We start from the raw sequence: 8,958 nt of genomic DNA on the forward strand, positions 1-8,958 counted from the left end.
GAGGTGGGCAGTTCAAGACCTGTCTGACTGTGTAAGTAACTTTTTTTTACAGCTTTGTTGAAGCATAGTTAATACATAATAAACTGCATGTATTGAAAGTGCATAATTTGATGCATTTTGGCCCATGTATGCACCTATAAATGGCCACTACAATGAAAATAAACCTAACCATAATGTCCAAGAGTAGGAAGTGACTTACGAGATGAAACGTGAAGTGCAGGTGGGCCAGGTAAAGGGGGAGCAAAAATGGAAGACTATATCAGGGAGAAGGAACCCTCCAGTTAATGCTTTGGGGTAAGAAAATGCAAGTTTCAGGGCCAGCAGTTAGGGTGCTGGGCTACCACATGGCCTACCGTGGTTTGCGTCCTGCACCAAGAGAGCAGGGCTCTCAGTAACCCAGAGAGGCTCCTGTACTCAAATTCTGCTAATTTCACTGTGCCACTGCCTGGCTTCCAGCCTTTAAAAATTCTCTATTTAATATTTTTAAGTCTATATTTTTAAAAATGTAAAAATTTTCAAAATTGGTTTTGAAATGATTATTTTAAAAATATTTTAAAATAGCAATATTGCAACCTACCCAGATATGACCATTTTTTTTTTTGAGAGACTCCTTTGTTATAGGGCACGTGCACTTGCTGGAGAGACAGAGAGACAGAAAGAGAGAAATTATCCCCAATGGGGAATGGACACGCCGTAATCCCTTCTCCTCCACTCTCCTATCAGGATCTTGGACACACACCCACATGAGCCCAGTGTTTCAAGCTATCGGGTCTGGGACTTGAACCATGTTCAACTATGTGGGAGTCCAGCAAGGTAGTCATTATGCCATCTGCTAGTCCCTGGATATGACCAATATTAACATTTTGTGGTATATTCTTTCAGACCTCTTTTCTTCCTTTCTCTCTTTTTTTTTTTTCTTTTTTAAAAATTTGTTACAGGGTGTGTGCACTTACCAGCGAGAGACAGTGAGGAAGTGCCCCTCTTCCCCAGGCAGGATGGTCATGCCACAAACCCTCCATACTTCTGTCTGGATTTGGGGCACACATACATAAGTGCCCAGTCCATTTTCAGGCCATGGATCCAGGACTTGAACGATCCAGTTGCCCATGTGGGATTTAGCTGTCTTAACCACCACACCACCAGCTGACCCCAGACCTCTTTTCTATAACTAAATATCCTTTCTCTATACTTAGGTCATTATAGCTATATAGATAGAGATATTTAGAAAGATAGATACTTACAAAGAGACTTCAAAAAGTTTATGGAAGGGCCAACACAGTCGCCGGGTGGGGTGAAGCGGCCTGATCACACATGGCCAGCCGTTTAGTTTGAGTCCCAGACCAAGTGGTTTGAAAAATCACACTGGGCACATATCTGTCCATGCCCCAAACCTGAAAGAATGAAGAAATGGAGGTTTTTCTCTGTGATTACTCCCCATGGACGGCCCTCTCCCTCTCTCTTTGTCTCTCTGGTGAATGAACATGCCCTCTAGAATTTGTTTTTTAATTAGGAATATATTATACCAGGTTTGCACATTCATTCATAAGTATATTTCTGTAACATTATTTAAACAACATCTACTTCTGAATTGGAAGGAAAGGTGCTATGGAAGTCTTTCCTGCCTGTGTAACTGCACACGACTCCTCAGCTATTTCCTTAAGACGTCTGAGGACTGGGACCACATGTCTTCAAAATCAACTTTATTGAGAAATTACACATTTTAAGGGCTTTCAATAAATATTGCCAAATCGCTCTTCAGAAAGGCTAAACAGAATCATGCTCAAAAACTTGTTCAATTTTTTTTTTAACCGCATGGTTGCCAGTGTATACTGTGTACTAACAAGTTACTCTTCTAAAGCCAAAGGCTAAAATATCATCACGATGCTGCTGTAGTTTACACTTTTTTAAAAAGAGGTTTTTGCCTTAGGGTGTAGGAGCTCGCCAGAGAATGAGAGACAGAGACAGTGAGAGGGAAAGTGAGAAATCACCCTCCAGGAGGGATGGCCATGCTGCACTCCCTTCTCCTCCATTCTCTTCCCAGGATCCTGGGCATGCACACACTCATGCCTGGTGTGATTTTCAAGACACCAGGTCCAGTACTCAAACAGCAGTCAGCATGCAGGAGTCCAGTGATGTAACTGCTATACCATTTGCTGATCCCAGAAAGCAAGCTACCAGGTCCAGACTCAAACCGCAGTTGGCCATGTGGGAGTGCCTTAACCACCACACCAACTGCTGGTCCCCTAATTTGCATTTTTAAAAATTAACAAGTCTGTGTGTCTTTTCAGATTTATTAGCCATCTGTATCATTTCTTCTTTCATGAATTTCCCTTGCATTTTTTGGAGAGGTTTTTTTTTTTTTTTTCGCTATAGGGCCCGTGCGCTCGCCAGACAGACAGAGACATAGAGACAGAAAGCGAGAAATCACCCCCCAGGGGGGATGGTCACACCGCAATCCCTTCTCCTCCATTCTCCTCTCGGGATCTTGGGCACGCACGCACACGCGCCCGGTGTGAGATTTAAGCCACCGGGTCCGAGACGCGAACCGCGGTCGACTACGTGGGAGTCCAGCGACATAGCCATTACGCTAACTGCTGGTTCCCCCCTTGCATTTTTTTAAACTTAAAAATAATTCCTTTGGGAACCAGCAGTTGGCGTAATGGCTATGTCGCTGGACTCCCATGCAGTCGATTGCGGTTCAAGTCCTGGACCTGGTAGCTCAAACTCAAGCTGGGTGCATGTGCATGCATGCCCAAGATCCCAAGAGGAGAAAGGAGGAGAAGGGATTGCGCCATGGCCATTGCTCCCAGGGGATGATTTCTTGCTTTCTGTCTCTGTAATTCTGGCGAGCGCATGCGCCCTATAGCAAAAAACCTCTCCAAAAAAGAAATAATAATAACAATTCCTTTGTTGTTTCTAGTTATTAAATCACTATATTCTCATTACAGAAAATAGCAAATAATAGAGGCTAGCAGATGGCATGGGAGTTAAGACGCTGGACTCCCACATGGTTAACTGTGCTTTGAGTCCTGGACCTGGCCATTTGAAAAATCACCCTGCATGTGTGTGCATACATGCCCAAAATCCCAGGAAGGGAATGGAGGAGAAGGAATTGCAGTATGCCTATCCCCCAGGGGCAGTTATTTCTCACTTCCCCTCTCACTGTCTCTCTCTGTCTCTCTGGCATGAACCCTATGGCAAAAACCTTAAAAAACATTTTTTTTTTCAGAAATAATAGTATTGGGCCAGCCAGTTGCATAGTAGTTAAAGAAGCTGAACCCTACATGCTGACCATATGGTATAAATCCTGAAAGTGATAGTTTCAAAAACACAAAACCTTGAGAGGAGAATAGAGAAGGGATTTCAGTAATGGCCATCCCTCCTGGAGCGCGATTTCTCACTTTCTGTCTCCCTGTCTCTGTCTCTCTGTCTCTCTCCAGTGAGTTCATGAGCCCTCTGGCAAAATTTTTAAAAATAATAGTAACATAAAGAGAAAATAAAATTTAATCAGACACCTACAGCTAACCAGTTACAATTTTTTTTCAGATACAGGGGCTAAAAAGAGAGCTCATGTATTTTAAAAACTAAATTAGAATCATGTTCCATGTAGATTTATAGACTTTTTAAAATAATTATTTATTTAATTTTATTTGTTATTATTATTAAAAATACTTTTTTTCTATATGACATGCAGGCTCACCAGAGAGAGAGAAACGGAAAGTGAGAAAGCAAGCCACCAGGTCCAGGACTCGAACCACCATCAGCCACGTGGGAGTCCAGCGCCTAAACCATCATGCTGCCTGCTGGCCCCTAAACTGCTTTTAAATTATAGAGCAGTGATTTTCTTATTAGATTTTTTTTTAAATATGCTTTTTTTTTTTTTTTTTTTGGGGTGGGTTTTTCTATAGGGCGGGGTGTGTTGCTGCTCTTGCCAGAAAGAGAGGGAGAGAGAGAGACAGAAAGCGAGAAATCACTCCCTGGAGAGGATGGCCACGCTGCAATCCCTTCTCCTCTATTCTCCTCTTGGGATCTTGGGCATGCACACACACACGCCCAGCACGATTTTAAGCCACTGGGTTTGGGACTGTGGTTGAGTGACAAAGACATTACGCCATCTGCTGGTGCCATAAGTATGCTTTTCTTTTCTTTTCTTTTTTTTTTTTTTTTTTTGAGAGATTTTCACTGTAGGGCGCGTGCGCTCGCCAGATAGACAGAGAGAGACATAGAGACAGAAAGCGAGAAATCACCCCCCAGGGGGGATGGTCACGCCGCAATCCCTTCTCCTCCATTCTCCTCTCGGGATCTTGGGCACGCACGCACACGCGCCCGGCGTGAGTTTTAAGCCACCGGGTCCGGGACACGAACCGCGGTCGACTATGTGGGAGTCCAGCGACATAGCCATTACGCTAACTGCTGGTTCCCTCTTTTCTTTTTTTAAAGAGAGATTTTTGTTCTAGAGGCAGAGAGACAGAAAGCAAGAAATCATGAAGAGTTGGGTTTTTTGTTTTGGTTTTTGCTGTTGTTGTTGTTCTTGTCAGTGGGCACATGGTTTCACCAGAGAGAGAGAGAAAGCAACCCCAAGTGGGGTCTGGTTATGTTGCAATCCTTTTCCTCTGTTTCTCCATCCTGTCGAGCATCTAGGTGTGCACACACACACTCTCAGCTTATTTTCCAAGCCAGTGGGGCTGGAATTTGAACCATGGTCAGCCATATGGGATCTGACTATCTATGCTCGGGGCTTAAGCACTGGGCTATGGACCAGCCCAAGAGTTTTTTTATTTGTTTGTTTATTTACATTATTTTGGGGGGAGAGGTTTTTGCTATAGGGCATGTGCACTCACCAGAAAGACAGAGAGAGACAGAAAAACAGAAAGTGAGAAATAACTCTCCAGGGAGGATGGCCATGCTGCAATCCCTTCTCTTTCATTCTCCTCTCTTGGGCATGCATGCACATGCACCCGGCATGAATTTAAGCCACTGGGTCTGAGACTGGAACTGCTGTTGACCACATGGGAATTCAATGATATAGCCTTTACGCCAACCGCTGTTAAAACTCTGTTTCATGGTACACTGCTATGACTATATGAGAAAGTGCCTGTTTCTTGACAGTCTTGCCAGACTGGGAATTAAAAATATTAGAATAGGTTGTGTGGTGGTTATGGTACTAGATCCCACATAGCTGACTCCATGGTTTGAGTTCTGGACCCAGCAGCTTGAAAATATGCCGGGTGTGTGTGCGTGCATCCCCAAAATCCTGAGAGGAGAATGAGAAGAAGGGATTGCAGCATGCCCATCCCCCCAGGGGGTGGTATCTCACTTTCCCACTCTGTCTCTCTCCAGTGACCACGCACACCCTATAGGAAAAAAAAAATCTCTTTTTTCCACTATACAAGACGGCAGGTGAAAAAACTGTGAAGCAGGATACTAAGGAGAAGAAACCTGAAGCCAAGAAGGCTGATGCCAATGGCAAGGTTAAAAAGGATGACCACCGGGACCAGCAATTAGCATAATGGCTATGTCGCTGGACTCCCATGTAGTCGACCGCGGTTCGTGTCTTGGACCCGGTGGCTTAAAACTCATGCCAGGCGCGTGTGCGTGCATGCCCAAGATCCCAAGAGGAGAATGGAGGAGAAGGGATTGCAGCATGGCCATCCCCCCCGGGGGGTTGATTTCTCGCTTTCTGTCTCTCTGTCTCTGTCTTTCCATGAGTGCACATGCAAAACACCCCCAAAAAAAAAAAAAAAAAAAAAAAAAAAAAAGGATGCCCCCAAGGCTAAAAAGACCAAGAAGGGGAAGCTCCACTGCAGCCACAACGCAGTCCTAGTCCAGCGCATTGGCAGATATTCCTGATCTGTCATGAACTCCAGGAAGACCATGTACAAGTGGAAATACTCCACCATTAAATCCAGGATTGAAAAGAAAAAGAAGGAGAAGGTTCTTGCGACTGTCACAAAACCAGTTGGTGGAGACAAGAATTGTGGTACTCGAGTGGCTAAAGTGCACAAAATGCCTAGGTATTATCTTACTGAAGATGTGCCTCGAAAGCTGTTGAGCCATGTCAAAGAACCCTTCAGTCAGCATGTGAGAAAGCTGCGAGCTAGCATCATTCCCAGGACCATTCTGATCATCCTCACTGGACGCCACAGAGGCAAGAGAGTGGTTTTCCTGAAGCAGCTGAGCCGTGGCTTGCTACTTGTAACTGGACTGCTGGTCCTCAATTGAGTTCTACTGCGTAGAACACATCACAAATTTGTCATTGCCACCTCCACGAAAATTGATATTAGCAAAGCAAAAATTCCAAAGCACTTTACTGACACTTACTTCAAGAGAAAGAAGCTGCAGAAGCCCAGACACCAGGAAGGTGAGATCTTCGACACAGGGAAGGAGAAATATGAGATTTCAGAGCAGTGCAAGGTTGATCAGAAAGCTGTGGACTCGCAAATTTTACCAAAAATCAAAGCTGTTCCTCAGCTCCAGGGCTACCTGCAACCTGTGTTCGCCCTTACAAATGGATTTTATCCTCACAAATTGGTGTTCTAAGTTTTTTTTGCCAAGAACCTAATTAAATAACTAATCATAAAAAAATAAATAAATGTGTGTACATATATATATATGTGTGTGTGTGAATAAAAATATAAACATCAGATGAGGAGGCACAGCTTACTCTGTGAGGCCGATCCACATAGGGAAGCCATAGGTTTGCATCTGGAGACCTGCCCGAGCTCACAGGCATATGCTGCCCTGATCTGAGACTGGCTGAGATGGGGGTGGATCAGGCATCAAAGCCCTGTTGGAAGTATTGTCTCTGTCTCTCAGTTGTGCATGCCCTTGTGAAAGAAATGAATAAATAGACATAAGCAATACATTAGATGAAATAAGGCATCTTGTTGTTATTTTCATTTTTTATTCTTTAATTACAAATGAGCCGGCCTGGTGTCTTACTTTTCCAGTCTAACAGGCAGTGGCAGGGGGTAGAGGGCATGCATTTGCTTTCTTTCTTTCTCTTTCTTCCTTCCTTCCTTTCTCTCTTTTTTCTTTCTTTTTAAAGTTTACCACATACACTCACCAGAGAGAGACAGAGATATAGGTTGAGAAATCACCCTTCAAAGGGGATGACTTTGCCACAATCTCCTCTCCTTCACTCTCCTCTTGAGATTATGACCATGCACGCACATGCACCTGGCGTGGTTATCAAGTCACCAGGTCCAGGACTCAACTGTGCAGTTGGCATGTGGGATCCAGCTACCTGCTGGTGCAGGACGTGCATTTTCTTCAGGTTTTTCTGCACCATTTGTCACAGAGCTGGGCACAACATCTTTACACTACGTTTGTTGGCTAATTAGAATTGTAAAATCATGTTAGTAATATTAATGGCTTTAAAACCTACTAGCTTGGGGGCCAGTAGGTGGTGTGGTGCTTAAGGGCACTGAACTCCCACATGACTGACCTTGGTTTGAGTCTTGGACCTGGCAGTTTGCTTTTCATTCCTCCCTCCCCAACACATACTCTGTCCTTCTCTGGTCAAATTAAAAATAAATAAGTTGGGACCAGCAGTTAGCATAATGGCTACATCGTTGGACTCCCATGCAGTCGACTGTGGTTCATGCCGGGCGCGTGTGCATGCGGGCCCAAGATCCGGAGAGGAGATCGGAGGAGAAGGGATTGTGGCGTGGCCATCCCCCCTGGGGGATGATTTCTTGCCTTCTGTCTTTCTGTCTCTCTCTGTCTTCCTGGCGAGTGCACGCACCCTATAGCAATAAACCTCTCCAAAAATTAATAAATAAGTAAGCTAAATAAGTCTTAAAAAAAAGTACTAGTTTGTTGTTTTTTTTTTTTGTTTGTTTGTTTTTGTTGTTGTTGTTGTTTTTTTTTTTAGTTTTTGCTTCCAGCTTTGCCTTCTTGTCATTCCCCATATCACCCAAATGATCTTTCCAAAAGATCTGATTGTTTCACCCCTTTTCCTACAACCTTCAATGGCTCACTCTCACATACAGGATGACATTCAAGTTTCTTGGCCTGACGTTTGAGGCCTTTTATGGATTTGCCTCAACCTGCCTTTCCAGCTTCACCTCCTTCAGAACCCTCAGACTTCCCCTCTGTGACCCCAGGACTAGTGGGTTAACTGAATCGATTCCTGCTTGTTGCTTTTCATTCATGGGTAAGGCCTTTGCCCGGAGTGCTCCCCTTGCCTGGAATCTCCTCTCACTTCTTCACCTGGCAAAGGCTTCCTGAGCCTTTGAAACCCAGTTCAATGTCCGCTTTCCCAAAGAGGAGGAGTTTCTGACCTGTCCCTGTGCCTTCCTGGCTCCTCTGCTCTGAGCCCTCCAGTGCAGAACTGGGTACTCGCGTCTACCTAAGGGCACCAGACTGGTGCCTACAGGGAGTAAGGGCTTCACGTGTCTGTGGTTGGAGAACCGCGTCTCTCAGATAATTTAATATTTGATTAGAGAGTGCACACTCTGACACCAAGGCTGTCATTGAAGATGTATAAATTAAAACACAAAATTTATCCCCTCAGCACGTCTCTGAGGGACAGCTGGGCTGGAGCAGTTGGCTAGCTGCTGAGGTGTTTAATAAAACCCGGTTAATTAATGAGAAGCCGATTCCTTTGTGGTTCGCCTCACGGCGGAGGACAGGAGGGAGCTGAGCATTGGAGCCAGATCCAGATCCAGGCTGTGCCTCGGGTTCCTCTCAGGATGTTTAGAATTAAGACAGTCAAAGGACAGGCTAACACAGTGCCTGGATCCCACATGGCCAACTGTGCAGTTTGAGTCCCAGATTCTGTGGCTTGAAAAATACAGCGGGTTTATGTGTACACAGGGCATGCTCTAAAATCCCGAAAGAAATGGAGAAGGGATTGCAGTGTGACTATTCCACTCTCCGTGACGGTGTTTTCTCACTATCCCCCCTCGGCGTGTCTGTCTGTCTTTCTCTGGTGAGCTCACTCTCGGGCTGGCC

The 8,958-nt window shown here is 44.8% G+C and overlaps 1 pseudogene; it reads left to right on the plus strand.

The window, feature by feature from the left end:
* The first annotated feature begins 202 nt into the window (after positions 1–202).
* Positions 203–6,540, plus strand: LOC106735925 (60S ribosomal protein L6 pseudogene; annotated as a pseudogene).
* The last annotated feature ends 2,418 nt before the right edge of the window (positions 6,541–8,958 follow it).

Source organism: Tupaia chinensis, unplaced genomic scaffold, assembly GCF_000334495.1.
Source record: "Tupaia chinensis unplaced genomic scaffold, TupChi_1.0 Scaffold000575_1, whole genome shotgun sequence".
Classification (NCBI taxonomy): domain Eukaryota; kingdom Metazoa; phylum Chordata; class Mammalia; order Scandentia; family Tupaiidae; genus Tupaia; species Tupaia belangeri.